We start from the raw sequence: 22,668 nt of genomic DNA, 5'->3' as shown, positions 1-22,668 counted from the left end.
ACTTTTTTTAACCCCCAATATTATAGGCATAATGTTTCAAATGATACTGCACAAGCGCCGCCAACGGTGCCATTTTGTTCAATGTAAAAAAATGTTTAACCCCACATATATGCAGTATGTAAAATAGAGGACAGGTCACTGAAGGATCAGTGACTAGTGTTGAGCTTTCCGATACCGCAAGTATCGGGTATCGGCCGATATTTGCCGTATCGGAATTCCGATACCGAGTACCGATACTTTTTTCGTATTGGATACCGGAATTGGAAGTCCAAAATGCAATGAGCCACTTTTGTGGCTCTGATTGGCTGCCGAAATGACGTCATCATGATGCGCTGTCTGTGCGCATCATGATGCGCCGTCAGTTCAGGCCTTCGGGGGGGCTGTGCCGACTGTCCGGGGGTCTGTGCCGGCCTGCCGGTGGTCTGTGCAGGCTCCAGGAGTCTGTGCCGGCCTGCTGGGGGGCTGTGCCGGCCTGCCATTGGTCTGTGCAGGCTCCGGGGGTCTGTGCCGGCCTGCCGGGGGGGCTGTGCCGGCCTGCCGGTGGTCTGTGCAGGCTCCGGGGGGCTGTGCCGGCCTGCCGGGGGGCTGTGCCGGCCTGCCGGTGGTCTGTGCAGGCTCCGGTGGTCTGTGCCGGCCTGCCGGTTGTCTGTGCAGGCTCCGGGGGGCTGTGCCGGCCTGCCGGTGGTCTGTGCAGGCTCCGGGGGTCTGTGTAGGCATCGCCTGATGGGACTACAAGTCCCATCGGGCGATGCCTGCTACCATGACAGTGATTGACACATTAGCCAATGATGGGACAGTAGTAGTCCCATCATCCGGCTAATGTGTTGAATGTAAAAAAAAAAAAAAAAAAAAAAAATTACATGCTACATACATGCTACATACATACAACATGCATACTACATATATACTACATGTAACATACATACTACATGCAACATGCATACTACATACATGCTACATACTACATGCATGCTACATACATGCTACATACTACATACATGCTACATACATAATACATATATACTACATGCATGCAACATACATACAACATATATACTATATGCATGCAACATGCATACTACATATATACTATATATACTACATGTAACATACATACTACATATATACTACATGCTACATACATGCTACATACTACATACATGCTACATACTACATACATAATACATATATACTACATGCATGCAACATACATACAACATATATACTACATGCATACTACATATATACTATATATACTACATGTAACATACATACTACATATATACTACATGCTACATACATGCAACATACATACTACATACATGCTACATACATACTACATACATAATACATATATACTACATGCATGCAACATACATACAACATATATACTACATGCATGCAACATGCATACTACATATATAGTATATATACTACATGTAACATACATAGTACATATATACTACATGCTACATACATGCAACATACACACTACATGCTACATACATGCAACATACATACTACATACATGCTACATACATACACACTACATGCTACATACATGCAACATACATACTACATACATGCTACATACTACGTACATGCTACATACATACTACATATATACCGCATATATACAACAAGCATGCAACATACATATATACTACATACAATACCTACATATAGACATACAGTACATATAACATAGAGTACATACTCACCGTCACTTGTCACTTTGATCCCCGAAGCCATTGTCCCCTTGAGGAATAAATATCAAAATAAAAAAACACCAATATACTTACCCCGATCCGCAGAAGTCCACGAGGGTCCCACGTCCATCTTGCGTGGAGAACAGCAGCATCAGCTGATGCTACCGTTCTCTACCAGCTCCAGGAATACAATGACGGAAGGTAGGTATCCTTCCGCACTGTATTCCTCCACCACTTTAAAAAAAAAAAAAGTCCCTAGTCTCACTTTATGCCATTGCTGCGTGGGAACGGTAGCATCAGCTGATGCTGCTGTTCTCCACGCAAGATGGACGTGGGACCCTCGTGGACTTCTGCGGATCGGGGTAAGTATATTGGTGTTTTTTTATTTTGATATTTATTCCTCAAGGGGACAATGGCTTCGGGGATCAAAGTGACAAGTGACGGTGAGTAAGTACTCTATGTTATATGTACTGTATGTCTATATGTATGTATTGTATGTAGTATATATGTATGTTGCATGCATGTGGTATATATGTAGTATGTATGTAGCATGTATGTAGTATGTAGCATGTATGTAGTATGTATGTTGCATGTATGCAGCATGTAGTGTGTATGTATGTAGCATGTATGTAGTATGTATGTTGCATGTATGTAGCATGTAGTGTGTATGTTGCATGTATGTAGCATGTAGTATATATGTACTATGTATGTTACATGTAGTATATATACTATATATGTAGTATGCATGTTGCATGCATGTAGTATATATGTTGTATGTATGTTGCATGCATGTAGTATATATGTATTATGTATGTAGTATGTATGTAGCATGTATGTAGTATGTATGTTGCATGTATGTAGCATGTAGTATATATGTAGTATGTATGTTACATGTAGTATATATAGTATATATGTAGTATGCATGTTGCATGCATGTAGTATATATGTTGTATGTATGTTGCATGTATGTAGTATATATGTATTATGTATGTACTATGTATGTAGCATGTATGTAGTATGTATGTTGCATGTATGTAGCATGTAGTATATATGTAGTAAGTATGTTACATGTAGTATATATGTAGTATGCATGTTGCATGCATGTAGTATATATGTTGTATGTATGTTGCATGCATGTAGTATATATGTATTATGTATGTAGTATGTATGTAGTATGTAGCATGTATGTAGCATGCATGTAGTATGTAGCATGTATGTAGTATGCATGTTGCATGTAGTATATATGTAGTATGTATGTTACATGTAGTATATATGTAGTATGCATGTTGTATGTATGTAGCATGTAAATTTTTTTTTTTTTTACATTCAACACATTAGCCGGATGATGGGACTACTACTGTCCCATCATTGGCTAATGTGTCAATCACTGTCATGGTAGCAGGCATCGCCCGATGGGACTTGTAGTCCCATCGGACGATGCCTGCACAGCCCACCGGCAGGCCGGCACAGCCCCCCGGCAGGCCGGCACAGACCACCGGAGCCTGCACAGCTCCCCGGCAGGCCGGCACAGACCACCGGAGCCTGCACAGCCCCCCGGCAGGCCGGCACAGCCCCCCGGCAGGCCGGCACAGCCCCCCGGCAGGCCGGCACAGACCACCGGAGCCTACACAGACCACCGGCAGGCCGGCACAGCCCCCCCGGCAGGCCGGCACAAACCCCCGGAGCCTGCACAGACCACCCACAGGCCGGCACAGCCCCCCGACAGGCCTGCACAGACCACCGGAGCCTGCACAGACCACCGGCAGGCATGCACAGACCACCGGCAGGCCTGCACGGACCACCGGAGCCTGCACGGACCCCCCGGCAGGCCGGCACAGCCCCCCGAAAGGCCCGTACAGACCCAAGAGAGGCTGTACAAGGCAAAAATAGGGTTTTTCTTACTCCGATACCGGAAGTCCCATAGACTTGAATGGGACTTCCGATATCGGAATCGGCGATACCCGATATTTTTTTTAGATCGGCCGATACCATCCGATTCGATACTTTTAAGTATCGTACGGTATCGCTCAACACTATCAGTGACCTGTCATAAGCCAATACATACAGTGGGGAAAAAAAGTATTTAGTCCGCCACCAATTTTGCATGTTCTCCCAATTAAAAAGACGAGAGAGGCCTGTAATTGACATCATAGTTAGACCACAATTATGAGAGTCAAAATGAGAAAACAAATCCAGAAAATCACCTTGTCTGATTTGGCAAGATTTATTTTGTAAATTACGGTGGAAAATAAGTATTTGCTCACCTAAAGCATTAGAGATTTCTGGCTCTCACAGACCTGTAACTTCTTCTTTAAGCGGCTCCTCTGTCCTCCACTCATTACCTGTGTAGGGAAGGTGACCTGATGGATGGACATGTCTGTAGGGAGAAGGGACGGTTGGTGCACTGTAGACGTACGTTTATAATAGTAGAAGGGAAACAGCTGGGGAAAATGGAATAGGAGTGCAGTACCTAAGTTTGACCACAAGATGGCAGGGGGGAGCGTGAGTACAGGACTTAACAGCAGCTTATGGCTTTAGAAACCGCTTAGTCATGGGGGCGAGGAGACAGGAACCCAGGAGGGGATTTCCCGAGGAGGGAGATAAATAGGACAGGAGAGGGTTCCAGAGGGTTCCAGTCCCGGGAGGAGCTCAGGAGGAGAAGCATCAGTAAGGAGAATGGACAGCTGTGGAGAGCTCGACCAGGGGACTGATAGGAAGAGACAGTCAGGGGGGTGGCCCCGATTCGAAGAACCGCAATACAGACGAGGCCCCGGGGGACCAAATTGACGACGACCTCGGACTGGTGAAGCGCTGGCGGTAGATAGGCCTAGGGCAGCCCCAGTGAAAGAGCCGCGAGGAACGTCACTACGACAGAAGAGAGGTGCAGGTACCCGGGCCTGAATACGGAGAGCTGTAAAAGTGCTGCAGTGTAGGGCTACGGTCGTCAGGAGGACGGCCAATAAACTCGGACCTGTTGTACCTGAAAATCTGCCTCCATCTCATCTCTATGTCGTCTGTTATGAATGAGACACCGTAGGAGGCAAAAACAGAAATACTAGCTAAGTCCAGAAAACCAGAGAAGTTGGCAGCTATCGGATTGCAGACCCCTGAACCTATCAACAACAACTAGCAGTAGCCGTGGGGGGTTCCTACGGTGCCCTAGACCCCTCGATCACAGCCGGAGAACTACATAGCCTAAAGACAGAAAGGGAAATCTAAACTGCCCCAGAGCAGACCCCAAAGCAATAGGCAGCCCCCAACATATAATGACGGTGAGGCAAGATGAAAAAACACTTACACAGATAGAAAGATAGGCTGAGCAAATGATGGGGCCCAAGCTAACTAAATAGGACAGGATAGAAAAGCTGCTTTCTGCAATCCACGAAAATCCTATCAAAAAATGAGCCAACAGACTGATCGGGAAAAAAGCCCTGAAGACGCTAGGCTTCAAAAAGACTATATCAGTACTCAGGTATTTTCTGAAGACAGAGCAAAAAGACACAAAGGAATTCAGATCACCCCCAGCAGGGAATGGCAGAAATCCAGAAAAACAAGACAAACAAAACCAAAACACAAATGCAAAAAGCAGGGAAGAAAACTTAGCTTTTGAGGAGCAGGAATCAGACTTGTCTCCTAGAATCCATCAGAGAAATCACCAGCAAGGCAGAAGGGCGTCGACTGCCTTATATCCAGTCAGCAATTCCAGTCACCCAGTCATCATCTATCTGCTCAGGTGCCTGGCAATCAGCCTCACTACCTTCCTTCACAAGAAGAGGGAGTTCAACAGACCTCAATGGTGAAGGGGAAAATGAACTCACAACAGTCGTCTGTGCGCGGTAAGCAGTGGACCACCCCCCAATCCGGGCCATTACCACACCTGTAGTAATAGCACTTGTTTGCACCTGTTTACACTTGTTATCACTATAAAAGACACAATCTCAAACAGTCACACTTCAAACTCCACAATGGTGAAGACCAAAGAGCTGTCGAAGGACACCAGAAACAAAATTGTGTGATGAAATCAACTGTGGGAGCAATAATAAGAAAATGGAAGTTATACAAGACCCCTGATAATCTCCCTCTATCTGGGGCTCCACGCAAGATCTCACCCCGTGGGGTCAAAATGATCACAAGAACGGTGCCCAAAAATCCCAGAACCACACGGGGGACCTAGTGAATGACCTGAATAGAACTGGGACCACCGTAACAAAGGCTGCCATCAGTAACACACTATGCCGCCGGGGACTCAGATCCTGCAGTGCCAGACGTGTCCCCCTGCTTAAGCCAGTACATGTCCAGGCCCATCTGAAGTTTGCTAGAGAGCATATGGATTATCCAGAAGAGTATTGTGAGAATGTCATATTGTCTGATGAAACCAAAGTAGAACTGTTTGGTAGAAACAAAACTCGCTGTGTTTGGAGGAGACAGAATGCTGAGTTGCATCCAAAAAACACCATACCTACTGTGAAGCATGGGGGTAGCAATATTATGCTTTGGAGCTGTTTTCCTGCAAAGGGACCAGGACGATTTATCTGTGTACATGAAAGAATGAATGGGGCCATGTATTGTGAGATTTTGAGTGCAAACCTCCTTCCATCAGCAAGGGCATTGAAGATGAAATGTGGAAGGGTCTTTCAGCAGGATAATGATCCCAAGCACACCACCAGGGCAATGAAGGAGTAGCTTTTTAAGAAACATATGAAGGTCCTGGAGTGGCCTAGCCAGTCTCCAGATCTCAACCTCATAGAAAACCTTTGGAGGGATTTGAACGTCCGTGTTGCCCAGCGACAGGCCCAAAACATCACTGCTCTAGAGGAGATCTGCAAGGAGGAATGGGCCAACATACCACCAACAGTGTGTGCCAACCTTGTGAAGACTTACAGAAAATGTTTGATCTCTGTCATTGCCAACAAAGGATATATAACAAAATATTGAAATGAACTTTTGTTAATGACCAAATACTTATTTTCCACCATAATTTGAAAAATAAATGTTGCCAAATCAGACAAGGTGATTTTCTGGATTTGTTTTCTCATTTTGACTCTCATAGTTGTGGTCTACCTATGATGTCAATTACAGGCCTCTCTCATCTTTTTAAGTGGGAGAACTTGCACAATTAGTGGCTGACTAAATACTTTTTTCCTCACTGTATGTAAGCAGAACACCACATAAAGCCCCATCCACAGCCCCGTCCACAAGCCAGCTTGAAGCATGAGAATCTCATTAACTGAAAACTACAAATACAGATTAAACAACAACCACAAGATGGATTTCATCAACCATGGTGTCATTTTAATCAGTATAACGGCGCCAACCTGACACTGTGTTTACTGAGCACAATCCTGCTGACAGGTTTGCTTTAGCCCCTTCCCAACATGGCCAATTTCCATGTTTGCATTTTCGTTATTTCTTCCACATTTTCCAAGGGCCATAAGATTTTTACTTATAAATCACATACACGTATCATTTTGAGACAGACATGACGATTTAATCGAATTTTGTTGCATTTTATTGCTGCTTTGTACTGTAGAAACCCCCCCCAAAAATTTTTAAATCTTTATTTTTAATGGGTGGGAAATTGGGTGATGCAAATTTTTATGTGTTGTTAATTTTTTTCATATATTTTTAACTTTTTTATTACTTTTTACTGTATTTATTAATCTCCTCAGGAGACTTGATCTTGTGATCATATGATCACTTATACAATATAAAACAACACCTCAGTATGGCTGTGCATAGCAAAAATCACAATCCCCTTTGAAGCCTAGCCACAGCCTGAGTTTCATTGGAGCTCTCTGATGGCAGTCACTGGGGCTGTTCAAGAGATTTCCGGCAGTCATAGCTGATGGCTGTATAAAATGAGGGGCCCCCATGCCAGTACACGGTTAATGATGCTTTCTGTGATTGCCGCGGCTGATAGAGGTAGATCCTGGCTGAGGGCAGTTTCACACGTCCAGATGATTCCGGTAACGGAAAAAACGGTACCGGAGCTATCCATGTCCGTGTGCATACATATGCCATCCGTGTGACATCCGTGTGCTATCCGTATGTCCGTTTGTACCATCCGTGTGCTGTCCGTATGCTGTCCGTGTGTCCGTGTCCGTGTTTTTGAAAAATTGTTTTCAATGTTAACCCTTTGACTTTTAAAAACACACACGGACAGCACACGGACAGCATCCATGTGTGGTACGTATTAACACGGACCCATTGACTTGTATGGGTCCGTGTGATCCGTGCTGTTGCACAAAACGGACATGTGAGCGTGTTTTGCACACGGACACACGGCTTGTGAAAACACGCTGACATGTACAAAGACCCATTCATTAGAATGTGTCTACGTGTGTCAGTGTCTCCGGTACGTGAGAAAACTGTCACTACTAGAGTTGAGCGATACCGTCCGATACTTCAAAGTATCGTATCGGATGGTATCGGCCGATCTTTAAAAAAAGTATCGGTATCGCCGATTCCGATACCGGAAGTCCCATTCAAGTCTATGGGACTTCCGGTATCGGAATAAGAAAAACCCTTTCCTGCCCTTGTACAGCCTCTCTGGGGTCTGTACGGGCCTTTCGGGGGGCTGTGCCGGCCTGCCAGGGGGTCTGTGCAGGCTCCGGTGGTCTGTGCCGGCCTGCCGGTGGTCTGTGCAGGCTCCGGGGGGCTGTGCCGGCCTGCCGGGGGGCTGTGCCGGCTCCGGGGGGCTGTGCCGGCCTGCCGGGGGGCTGTGCAGGCTCCGGGGGTCTGTGCAGGCATCGTCCGATGGGACTACAAGTCCCATCGGGCGATGCCTGCTACCATGACAGTGATTGACACATTAGCCAATGATGGGACAGTAGTAGTCCCATCATCCGGCTAATGTGTTAAATGTAAAAAAAAAAAAAAAAAAAAATTACATGCTACATACATACAACGTGCATACTACATACATGCTACATTCATACTACATACTACATACATGCTACATACATACTACATATATACTACATGCATGCTACATACATACTGCATGCTACATACATACCACATACATACTACATACATACTACATATATACTACATGCATGCTACATACATACTACATGCTACATACATACCACATACATACTACATATATACTACATGCATGCTACATACATACTACATGCTACATACATACCACATATATACTACATACATACTACATATATACTGCATGCTACATACATACTACATATATACTACATGCATGCTACATACATACTACATGCTACATACATACCACATACATACTACATGCTACATACATACTACATATATACTACATGCATGCTACATACATACTACATGCTACATACATACCACATATATACTACATACATACTACATATATACTGCATGCTACATACATACTACATATATACTACATGCATGCTACATACATACTACATGCTACATACATACCACATACATACTACATACATACTACATACATACTACATGCTACATACATACTACATGCTACATACATACTACATATATACTACATTCATGCTACATACATACTACATATATACTACATGCATGCTACATACATACTACATGCTACATGCATGCTACATACATACTACATACATACTACATGCTACATACATACCACATATATACTACATACATACAATACATTCATACAATACATACATAGACATACAGTACATATAACATAGAGTAACATACTTACCAATACTTGTCACATTGTTCCCCGAAGCCATTGTCGTCTACGGAATAAATATTAACATAACAAACCACAAAAATACTCACCCACGATCCGAAGCAGTCCACGAGTGTGTCCCACGACGATCTTGGGTAGAGAACTGCAGCATCAGATGATGCTGCCGTTCTCTACGGGCTGCAGGAATCCAATGACGGAAGGTAGGTATCCTTCCGCACTGTATTCCTCCGCCACTTAAAAAAAAAAAATCCCTAGTCTCACTTTATGCCATTGCTGTGTGGGAATTTCCGCACTGTATTCCTCCGCCACTTAAAAAAAAAAAATCCCTAGTCTCACTTTATGCCATTGCTGTGTGGGAATTATGTATGTAGCATGAATGTAGTATATATGTAGTATGTATGTAGCATGTAGTATGTATGTAGCATGTAGTATATATGTAGTATGTATGTAGTATATATGTGGTATGTATGTAGCATGTAGTATGTATGTAGCATGCATGTAGTATATATGTAGTATGTATGTAGCATGTAGTATGTATGTGGTATGTATGTAGCATGTAGTATGTATGTAGCATGCATGTAGTATATATGTAGTATGTATGTAGCATGCAGTATATATGTAGTATGTATGTAGTATATATGTGGTATGTATGTAGCATGTAGTATGTATGTAGCATGCATGTAGTATATATGTAGTATGTATGTGGTATGTATGTAGCATGTAGTATGTATGTAGCATGCATGTAGTATATATGTAGTATGTATGTAGTATGTATGTAGTATGTATGTAGCATGCAGTATGTATGTAGTATGTATGTAGTATATATGTAGTATGTATGTAGCATGCATGTAGTATGTATGTAGCATGTATGTAGTATGTATGTAGTATATATGTAGTATGTATGTAGCATGTAGTATGTATGTAGTATTTTTTTTTTTTTTTTTTTTTTAACATTTAACACATTAGCCGGATGATGGGACTACTACTGTCCCATCATTGGCTAATGTGTCAATCACTGTCATGGTAGCAGGCATCGCCCGATGGGACTTGTAGTCCCATCGGACGATGCTTGCACAGACCCCCGGACATCAGCACAGCCCCCCGGCAGGCCGGCACAGCCCCCCGGCAGGCCGGTACAGACCCCCACAGGGTGCACAGACCACCGGCAGGCCGGCACAGCCCCCCGGCAGGCCGGTACAGACCCCGGGCAGTCCACACAGCCCCCCGGCAGGCCGGCACAGCCCCCCGGCAGGCCGGCAGAGACCCCCGGAAGGCCCGAAATGACGGCGCATCATGATGCGCACACACCGCGCATCATGATGACGTCAGGCCGTCAATCAACTGAACTTCCGATTCCGATGCCGAATTCCGATATTGAAAAAATATCGGAAGTCGGTATCGGAATTCCGATACAGCAAGTATCGGCCGATACCCGATACTTGCGGTATCGGAATGCTCAACACTAGTCACTACACGTACCGGAGACACTGACGTGTGAAACTGCCCTGAGACAGATTCCGGAAATGGGTTAAGAAGGAATGACTGTGAGTGGACAGTTCAGTTCATTTCAATATAATGAAGAAAAAAAGGTACTCCAGCATAGAAAAATATAAAACTTTGTCTTTAATGGAAAAAATCATAAAAACAGTACATGCATGCTTGTTTAAGGCTACTTTCACACTTCAGGTTTTCGGCGTCAGGCGCGATCCGGCGTCGTGCCGGAACGCCGGATCCGGCATATGTTTCTGAAAACCGGATGTGACGGATCCGGTTTTCTGCCGGATCCGTCTTTTTCTGGACAGACAAAACCGGATCCGTCTCATCCGGTTCATCCGTTTTTCTATCCGTTTTTTCGACGGATTACGCCGGATCCGGTTTTTAAAATTGACCCTTGTGGCCTTCCGAACGGGATTGGCTACTGGAAAACTATATATAGCGTGTTCCTACAGCCCTTCTCTGACAGGTTGTAGAGGAGAAAGTGCAGGTTGGAGAGAAGAGCAAGTTACTGGCGAAGATGGATGTTGTCATTGGAAATATTTTGAAGAATTTGGCGGATTTTACAGCGGAGGCGAATCGTTTGAGGGTGATTGTTCTGGAGAAGGAGAGAGCGAGACAGCAGCGCATCAGGCATCGTAGACGACGTTTGTGGATCCACCCCATCACAGCCAAGAGAATGACGCGTGGGGTCTATTCTACACTATGCATGGACCTTCGACGAAACCCGGATAAATTTTTTGGATATGTTAGGATGAAAATGGAGAATTTTGATTACTTGGTGGAGCGCATTGCACACCTCATAAGAAAAGCGGACACCTATTGCCGCTTCTCTGTTTAACCCGCAGAGCGTCTGATGGTGACTTTAAGGTAAGCCACATTTATTGGATGTGATCGCATCAGAGCACACTTTCACTGCAATCTTGTTGGTGGTAATTTGTATCTCCAAGTGTTATAGGTCAGTTTTGGTATGTAATGCTGTGATTTAAAACTAATTTATTGTTTTTTAATTCCCCACAGATTTCTTGCAACTGGAGAATCCCTTTCGTCACTGCATTTCCAGTACAGACTCGGGATTTCCACCATATCTGGAATAGTGATGTACACATGCCGTGCACTGTGGGACTCCTTAGCTGAAGAGTTTTTACCAGAGCCCACAACAGAGAGGTGGATTGAAATTGCTGACAAGTTTCAACAGATATGTCAGTTTCCAAACTGCTTGGGCGCTGTGGACGGGAAACATATCCGCATTGTAAAGCCAGCTGGATCGGGATCTGAATATTTCAATTACAAGAAATATTTTTCAATTGTCCTCATGGCCATCGCTGACGCGGAATAAAAATTTATTGCGGTTGATATTGGGGCTTATGGCCGCTCCAATGACTCTCAAGTTTTCAAACTGTCTGCCATGGGGCGTAAACTGTATGGAAACACCTTCCAGTTCCCACCACCTAGACCGCTGCCGCAAACATCTGGTCCACCTATGCCATTTGTCTGTGTAGGGGATGAAGCCTTCCAGCTGTCAGAACACCTTTTGAAACCGTACTCTAGCAGAGGATTGACAAGACCAAAACGCATTTTTAATTACCGCCTCACAAGAGCAAGAAGAATGGTTGAATGTACCTTTGGTATTCTGACAGCCAAATGGCGGGTCCTATTGACTGCGATCAACCTCAAGACAGAAACTGTGGACGAGGTGATCAAAGCGTGCGTGGTACTCCACAATTTTGTTATCTGCAAGGAACCCATTTCCATTGAGGACACCTCTGAAGAAACCACCTTGCAAGATTACCATGACATTACCACTAGAAGTTCTGTGACAGTTTCAGTAATGAGGGACAATTTTGCACTATACTTTATGTCACCTCAAGGCAGAGTACACTGGCAGGATGACAGAGTGTGAAAGATTTGTGCCCTAACCAAACTTGTGTACCTTCTGGACCAACAGTATATACCTTTGCCAACCAAAGTTGGCTATCTTGTCATGGTCTCTATTTTTAGCTTTAGGCCACAGGTGTGTACCTGGTTGTGTTTTATGCAAAGTATTTCACCTTTTAACAAAAGTTGTGTACATTGTTAGGAAATCACCAACAATAAACACAACTTTTTAGGTGAAATACTTTGCTTCAAACACAACCAGGAACACAACTGTGGCAAAAAGCTAAAATTTACCCACAGTTATATACCTAGTTTTGAATACCATTTCACCTTTTAAATACCCTGTATTTAACCTTTTTCGCCGCAGAAAGAAATGACAGACAACCAGTGTAAAATAATTTAACTTTTATTGAAAAATGTTTTTTTTAGTAAACTTTTTTAAAATTTTAATAAACTTGTTTAATAAAACTTTGAAACTATAAAACTGAAACCATAAAACTGGTCATTTTTATTTAAATACACACATTATAATTCTGTGTAGTGTGTGGTGGAAATACTGCTGTAGGGGCTGCGGGACACTTCGACACTGGGAGTGTGGAGAGAGGACTGGGATCGTGGTGGGGAAGGAACAGTTAGAGGTGAAGGTGTGGAAAAAACTACAGAATGGGTGGACATGTGGGAAGCAGAAGAGGTGGTGGGTGGTGGAGTGGAGGGTTGGGCAGGGACTGCAGGAGCAGATGATGTTGATGGCAAGTTGTATGGGGAAGGAGTTTGGTACGGGGCAGGTTGCTGGAAGTGGGGAGATGTCTGGTACGGGGCAGGTTGCTGGAAGTGGGGAGATGTCTGGTACGGGGCAGGTTGCTGGAAGTGGGGAGATGTCTGGTACGGGGCAGGTTGCTGGAAGTGGGGAGATGTCTGGTACTGGGGAGGTTGCTGGTACTGGGGAGTTTGCAGGTACTGTGGAGGTTGCTGGTACTGGTGAGGTTGCTGGTGCTGGGGAGGTTGCTGGTGCTGGGGAGGTTGCTGGTGCTGGGGAGGTGGATGGTGCTGGGGAGGTGGATGGTGCTGGGGAGGTGGATGGTGCTGGGGAGGTGGATGGTGCTGGGGAGGTGGATGGTATGTAATAGGAGGGGGAGGATGGAAAGTGGCTGGAGGTGGATGGTATGTAATAGGAGGGGGAGGATGGAAAGTGGCTGGAGGGGGTGTAGATGTAATAGGAGGGGGAGGATGGAAAGTGGCTGGAGGGGGTGTAGATGTAATAGGAGGGGGAGGATGGAAAGTGGCTGGAGGGGGTGCAGGTGGAGGAACTACTGTGGTGGGAGGAGGAGGAGGTTGGGAGGTAACTTGCTGGAGAGCAGCGTGGCATGAATGCATTACATGCATCTGCTGGGCAGGAGAGAGCGTTTCCATGCGCTCCACAACAGACCTGAAAAAGGTGTGGTTTGGCGAAGATCTTGCTTCTGAATGCATGGTTTGCAGAAGTGTCTTCACCTCCAGAATGCTGGAGTTGATCTGCTGATAGCCTGCGGATATTTGCTCTGACAAGACTTTGAGACAGTTCTGGAAAGATGCATTCAGATGCAAGAACTCTGGCGCATAAGTCTTTTCCTGACCCCTCTGCCGCTGCCGCCCAGTACCCGCAGGTGTACTAGAGGTGGCAGGGGCAGAAGGGTGGGGTAAAGGGAAAGCGATCTCCTCACCAGCAGCTTCATGTAATGTAGGCGGCCTCGATGCTCCTGTGCTGGTGGATGGGACAGATGGGTCGAATGTGTGGGAAGGCTGGGAAGGTGCAGATGTACCGGGGCGGTCGAAGTGTCCCTCGGTGCCGGTCTCCTCAGGGATCGCCTCAGAAGGGTCCAATCGTGCCGGCTCCCGAGTGCTGCTCACCGTGCTGTGGAATAAAGAGAAAAAAAAACAATTAAAATACTGACATGGTATGGCCCTGGCTGAAAAATTTTTTTACATATAACATTTTTTTTCACATGTGGTGTGTAATATTTACCTTCTGGTGAACATTGTTTCCCGGAGGAACGACAGGGCTTCTGCGTACTTGTACTTGCTCCTGCGTCCTCCAGATCCACTCGGGGCCCGCATCTCTTTATTGAACTCCTTCTTGAAACGATCCCTCACAGACCGCCACCGATTCACAATTCTGTTCCCTGAAACAAGAAAGGAGTGGTTAGTATACAACATCAGTGTTTCCCAAACTCCAGTCCTCATGGTCCCCAGGGGTCATGTTTTCATGATTTCTATAGTAAATAGAAATCCTGAACACATGATCCGTGGGGACCACGAGGACTGGAGTTCGGGAAACACTGGTTTACATCAAGCAACCGGTACTGTATATACTTACGCTCTTTAATCTGGGCCCGAGCTTCGAGGTCCTCCCAGCGGCCCACAAGGAGAGAACAGATTTCCTCCCAGAGTCGTCGGGTAACAATCAGGTCAGCGTGGCGGCGGTCAGCCATATTCCAGAGCGGCTCCCTTTCTCTGACGAGATCGATGAGGCGGTCCACATCAATCCCTCCATCCTCACCGTCAGAGTCGGGAGCACGCTGTGAAGGCTGTTAAAGAAAAAGACAAAAATAACATAATTAGCCTCCACAAAAGAAATGAAATAAAAAGTGCAAACAAACAAAGCAAAAATATTTATACTTACACGCTGGTGACCGCCGCGTTGCTGTCGCCGACGACCCTGGGAGGCACTGCGAGGACCTCTTGGCCAAGCACCAGATTGGGAAGACTAGAGAAGAAAACAAAAAAAGTTATGTCTTTGGATGTAGGCATTTGTTTGCTGTGTGTGGTCTGCAGAACATTGTTTTCTATGTGTTGTGTGTAGTGTGATGTTGTGTTTCTGCGTTTGATGCAAAAAACTTACGAATTGTGAGCCCACTCCAAGTGTCTGTCCACCCCTTCCTTCTTCTTCTGGGAGCTCCTCTTCATCTTGTGATTCCTGTTTTGAAATAAAAGGCAATGAATAGACATATATTACAGAGAAGATGGATTTTGGAAATAAAAACTTACCGTCAAACGCTGACGATGCGAGGGAGGGCTCCCAGAAGATGTGCTGTCCTCTTGCTGGCCAGACTCCATGGCTGTGGGTGGTGTTACATCTGCTGCCAGTGAAGCCAGTGCTGCTGCTGCTGCTGCATCTCTTGGGCGGCTGTTGAATAAAGAGAAACAAAGGGCCAATGAATATCTTGATATTCAATAGCCCTAGTTTGGAGGAATGGGGGATTTGATAATTACCGTCTCTCATCTGCTGCTGGCCTCCCCTCCTCAGCATGTTCTATTTGCTGCTCCATTTGGGGTGGTGGTGGTGCGGATGGTGCTGCAGTGGTCTCCTGCCTTCTCCTGCGCCTGGTTGCTGTCTTGGGTGGCATGTTGGGTGTGGCTGTGGGTCCCACTGTCTTGCTTTTATATATGTCTTGTGGGCAGAGCTACTGAGCATGCTCAGACCAAAAAACCGGATCCGGCCGACGGATCCGGCTTTTGCCGGATCCGGCGCATTGCGGCGCTCATAGGCTTTCATTGTGTGAAAAAGCCGGACGCGCCGGATCCGGCGTGTCCGGCTTTTTCGCCGGAGACAAAAAACGTTACAGTCACCGTTTTTTCCAGACGCCGGATCGCGACACATTGCCAGATCCGGCGAAAACCGGATGAAACGCATGGCCATCCGGAGCGATCCGTCGCAAATGCAAGTCAATGGGGGGGAAAACGGATCCGGCATTGCATTTCGCCGGATCCGGTTTCTGTCAAAAGCGCCGGATCGCGCCTGACGGCGAAAACCTGATGTGTGAAAGAGGCCTAAGTGTTTTCACTGAGCGTTAGGGCAGTTTCACACGTCAGTGTCTCCGGTACATGTAGTGACAGTTTTCTCACGTACCGGAGACACTGACACACGTAGACACATTCTAATGAATGTGTCTATGCAGATGTCAGCGTGTTTTCACAGACCGTGTGTCCGGGTGCAAAACACGCTGACATGTCCGTTTTTGTTCATCAGCACAGATCACACGGACCCATACAAGTCAATGGGTCCGTGTAAACACGCACGGCACACGGATGCAGTCTGTGTGCTGTCCGGGTGCAATCCGTGTGCGTTTTTAAAAGTCAAAGGGTTAACATTGAAACTAATTTTCAAATACACGGACACGGACAGCACACAGAGAGCACACGGACAGCACACGGATGGTATACACGGACATACGGATAGCACACGGATGCCCTCCGTATGCACACGGACACGGATAGCTCCAGTACCGTTTTTTTTCGGTACCGGAATTATCTGGACATGTGAAACTGCCCTTAAATGTACTCACCTTGTGATTTAATTAACTCCTTTCTGACAGGTGATGTACTATCCCATCCATGTGCCCTGGAACTTAATTCCCAAGGACGGGATAGTACGCCATCATAGATCAGCAGCGCTCACGGGGGGAGCATTGCTGATCAAGGTCGGGTTTCAGCTGATTATCACAGCTGACACCTGGCCTATGTGCCAGGAGAGGTCACTGACGGCTCCCGACACATTAACCCCTGGCACACTGCGATCAAACATGATCGCAGTGTATCGGGGGCATAGGGAATAATCGCGCAGAGAGGGGGCTTCCATAAGACCCTTGGAGCATTGATATATGCTCACGTTGCTCCGAGGGCCTCCTCCCTGCAGGACCCTGGATCCAATATGGCCACAGGGGCCTTCGGGGTGCTACAGGGAGGCGGCGCTGAGAAAGCCTCCCGCAGTGCCTGTCAGATTGCTGATCTGACACTGGGACAATATAATAAAGTTAAAACCAAAAAAAGATCATGTGTAAAAATAATTTTTTTAAAAATTCTAAATAAATAAACAATTCCCTAATGAATTCTTTTTTTCGCAGAAAAAAAACAATAAAAATACACATATTTAGTATCGCCACGTCCATAACGACCTGCCCTACAAAACTGTCCCACTAGTTAACCCCTTTAGTTAACCCCTTCAAAAAAAGAAAAAACAAGGCAAAAAAGCCATTTTGCCCAGCGAGCCCATACCGGGCAGCACCTTTCTGAACCCTGCTCATGAAGGTATTATTCACATGTTCAGGTTTTTAAATATATTAGATAGGACTGCTCCGAGAAGGGTATGCCTTGACGCGGCGGAGTGGCTTAGCGTACATTTTTTTGCAAAAAAAGTATCAACAAAATACCCTGGTTTTGTTAACATCTTTTACTAGCACTTGCTACTTACAGTTACATATATTTTACAACAGAGTATTTATGCACGTTTGTCATACTGTGTACTGTTTCTGTGTCTTAACTGTGTTAATCCGCTTGAAGTCTGGCTTGGAGCCTTGCTTTGCTTTCTCTGTGTTTAATTAGTGCATTGGGAGTGAAAAGATCATTTTTGTGGAAAAAATATGATTTTTTAATTGTACAGCTGTACGTTATAAACTTCTGTGAATCCCTTGGGGATTCAAACTTCTCACCACACATCTAGATAAGTTCATTGGGGAGGTATAGTTTCCAAAATGGGGTCACTTGTGGGTGGTTTCCACTGTTTAGGCACATCAGCGGCTCTCCAAACACGAAATGGCGTCCGATCTCAAGTCCAGCCAATTTTGCGTTGAAAAAGTCAAATGGCGCTCCTTTCCTTCCGAGCTCTGCCATACACCGAAACAGTTCTTTACCCCCACATGTCTGGTATCAGCGTACTCAGGACAAATTGCACAATAACTTTTGCAGTCCAATTTCTCCTGTTACCCTTGGGAAAATAAAAAAAAATTGGGCCAGAAGTAATTTTTTTGTGAAAAAAAATTAAATGTTTATTTTTTTTAAACATTCAAAAAATTCCTGTGAAGCACCTGAAGGGTTAATAAACTTCTTGAATGTGGTTTTGAGCACCTTGAGGGGTTCAGTTTTTAGAATGGTGTCATTTTTGGGAATTTTCTATTATATAGACCACTCAAAATGACTTCAAATGTGATGTGGTCCCTAAAAACAAATGGTGTTATAAAAATGAGAAATCACTGGTCAACTTTTAACCCTTATAACTTCCTTTCAAAATTGTGCTGATGTAAACTAGTCATGTGGGAAATGTTAATTATTAAGTATTTTGTGTGCCATATCTCTGTGATTTAAGGGCATGAAAATTCAAATTTGGAAAATTGCAAAATTTTCGCCAAATTTCCATTTGTTTCACAAATAAGTGCAAGCTATATGAATGAAATATTACCACTAACTTGAATTACAATATGTCACGAAAAAAACAATGTCAGAATCACCATGATCCATGGAAGCGTTCCAGAGTTATTACCTTATAAAGGGACAGTGGTCAAAATTGTAAAAATTGGCCCGGTCATTAACGTGCAAACCACCCTTGGGGGTTAAGGCGCTAACAATTAGCATTGACTTTTTCGCCTGTTTGCTTCACAAAAGATTTTTAAGCCTCCAGTCTGACAAGCTATACTAACCATGATTAAAGGCCCCGTCACACTAAACGATGTCCCAGCGATCCCACCAACGATCCGACATGATGGGATTGCTGGGACATTGTTAGGCTGATTGCTGGTGAGCTGTCACATACAGCCCCAGTGATCAGAACCAGTGACGCTGGACGCCGGTTTCCAAGGTAAACAGCGGGTATCCAGGAGCCGCGGCTCCTGGATACCCGACGTTACATTAGCAACCAGCGTCCAGCATCGCTGATCGCTGGTCTCTCGCTGCCAGCAATCGAAAAACGGCCCAGGCCGCTCGAGCACGATCAACGATACTCGGCAGGGGGGCCCGGTCGCTGATCCCCATCACACACAGCGATCTCACTGGCTAGATTGCTGATGTGTCACAAAATCAGCGATCTCGCTAGCGAGATCGTTTAGTGTGACGGGGCCTTAAGACCGAAGTGTCGAAATGCGTCGGTTGGTAGCTCTCTGGGATATATATGTTGTCCCCATTGTGCCTGTTTTTATTAATTTTTTCCATTAAAGGCGAAGTTTTATATTTTTTTACACTGGAGTACCTTTTTTTCTTCACTCTTTAGAACTTGCACACTCTTGGAAAGAGACTGCAAATGGTGAGCTGACTTCTCCCGTTCCCCATTCCTTTTTATATATTTGAATATAATAGCTCTACCTGTCACAGCATATGTGAATGAGAGGAAGCTCTTCTATTGGAGAGCACAACTTTGTTTCCAACTAGTTACTTTGACAATCAGATGCTCATTAAACACTACCTGCAGATATAGGGTTAATCTGCAGGTAAATAGTGTTAAAATCATGCCTGCCCTACTGAAAATGTGTGTTATACTAATTGTAATAAAGTTCTTTCTTTTATGTGCATGTGTATGTATGTATATATGTATGAATATATATATGTATGTGTATATACACTCACTGGCCACTTTATTAGGTACACCTGTCCAACTGTGTGTTAAGACTTAATTTCTAATCAGCCAATCACATGGCGGCAACTCAGTGCATTTAGGCATGTAGACATGGTCAAGACAATCTCCTGCAGTTCAAACCGAGCATCAGTATGGGGAAGAAAGGTGATTTGAGTGCCTTTGAACGTGGCATGATTGTTGGTGCCAGAAGGGCTGGTCTGAGTATTTCAGAAACTGCTGATCTACTGGGATTTTCACGCACAACCATCTCTAGGGTTTACAGAGAATGGTCCGAAAAAGAAAAAAAATCCAGTGAGCGGCAGTTCTGTGGCCGGAAATGCCATGTTGATGCCAGAGGTCAGAGGAGAATGGGCAGACTGGTTCGAGCTGATAGAAAGGCAACAGTGACTCAAATTGCCACCCGTTACAACCAAGGTAGGCAGAAGAGCATCTCTGAACACAGTGCGTCGAACTTTGAGGCAGATGGGCTACAGCAGCAGAAGACCACACTGGGTACCACTCCTCTCAGCTAAGAACAGGAAACTGAGGCTACAATTTGCACAAGCTCATCGAAATTGGACAGTAGAAGATTGGAAAAACGTTGCCTGGTCTGATGAGTCTCGATTTCTGCTGCGACATTCGGATGGTAGGGTCAGAATTTGGCGTAAACAACATGAAAGCATGGATCCATCCTGCCTTGTATCAACGGTTCAGGCTGGTGGTGGTGGTGTCATGGTGTGGGGAATTTTTTCTTGGCACTCTTTGGGCCCCTTGGTACCAATTGAGCATCGTTGCAACGCCACAGCCTACCTGAGTATTGTTGCTGACCATGTCCATCCCTTTATGACCACAATGTACCCAACATCTGATGGCTACTTTCAGCAGGATAATGCGCCATGTCATAAAGCTCGAATCATCTCAGATTGGTTTCTTGAACATGACAATGAGTTCACTGTACTCAAATGGCCTCCTCAGTCACCAGATCTCAATCCAATAGAGCATCTTTGGGATGTGGTGGAACGGGAGATTCGCATCAGGGATGTGCAGCCGACAAATCTGCGCCAACTGTGTGATGCCATCATGTCAATATGGTCCAAAATCTCTGAGGAATGCTTCCAGCACCTTGTTGAATCTCTGCCACGAAGAATTGAGGCAGTTCTGAAGGCAAAAGGGGGTCCAACCCGTTACTAGCATGGTGTACCTAATAAAGTGGCCAGTGAGTGTATATATATATATATATATATATACATACATACATGTGTGTATGTGTATCCACAGTATATATGCACACATGATTGCATATGCCATTTATTTTGCCTAGACTTTGAAACTCTTTTTAGCTTACGTATTGTGAACATATGGGTGTTACCTTTAGGTGTTACTTTTTGTGAACGTTAGCTGGCTTTCCTTATCTTGCGTGACGTCTCTGGCATCATAGATAAGGATTATTAACAGCTACGCTTATTCTAATTGCATGTACTATTTTTCTAGCAAATGTAGTGTTTTCAACGCCTTCTTTTCCTGCTATTTAAACTCTAAGAATATGTATTGAAGTTAGACAGAGGACGGCCCACACCTAGTGTGGCTGTCATTCTCTCTCTCCATGCCGGCATGACCAAATAAAGAAACATCTTACTTATTCAGGTCTGGACGATTTCTAATTGGAAAACAAAAAATCCCTGACAATGTGACTAAAGGGAGAAAATGAAGTTTTATTCTTCCTGCCACCACATGCTTTGGCGTAAGCGGCTAGAGTCACCGCTCAATGAGCAGTGGGTGGAATCATCACCAGTACTTTGACTGACAGCCAACTCTGCAGCAGGTGTGTGTGCAGTGTACTTGCTTCCCAACCATCTCGAACCCTGTAGACTATAACACTGCGGTGATTGTTCATTTTCTCTTCCGATGCAGGACCTTAGAGGAGGAGCCAACATCTGTCTGTGTTCTGTACATGTATTACGATCAGGCCCGGATTGGCCATCTGCCCCACTGGGCAGATTCCCGGTGGGCTGCAGGACTTAAATACATAATAAATACCAACCTACAAAATTCTTCACCAATAAATAGAAATATCCTCCTACAAATATGAAAACACAAATAATAAATTGTAAGAGAAAAAAAGAAAGAACAGCTGAGGAGGTGTATGAAAACAATTGAAAAAAGTTTATTAATTAATATTACAATAATAGAAAAATATATAAAATATGAGGTAGGGAGAGGAAAAATAATGCTGAGCTGCTGTCAGTCAGCACCCGGGACTCGCCACCCCTCTAACTTAAACTGAAACGCTTCGAGTGGAGTAAAGTTCATTTCCTCCAGCAGTGTGGGCCTAAGTGCCATTGCCAGGCACGTTCACAATGCTATTAACCTTCAGATCAACCCCATATCTTCAGGTCAATAGTGTTTTTTCAGATGACAAGTTCCCTTTAAAAGTTCCCGTAGGGGTAATGTGTAATGGTACCGATACTTTTGTCCCTATAGTGTATCTCTGACTTCTATAAAGCAACTGCCCAAGGGAATAAAAT

Source organism: Dendrobates tinctorius, unplaced genomic scaffold (assembly GCF_039654945.1).
Source record: "Dendrobates tinctorius isolate UK_male_01 unplaced genomic scaffold, ASM3965494v1 ptg000069l, whole genome shotgun sequence".
NCBI classification, from domain to species: Eukaryota; Metazoa; Chordata; class Amphibia; order Anura; family Dendrobatidae; genus Dendrobates; species Dendrobates tinctorius.
The sequence above is the reverse complement of the archived record's forward strand: the minus strand, read 5'-3'. Positions refer to the sequence as shown.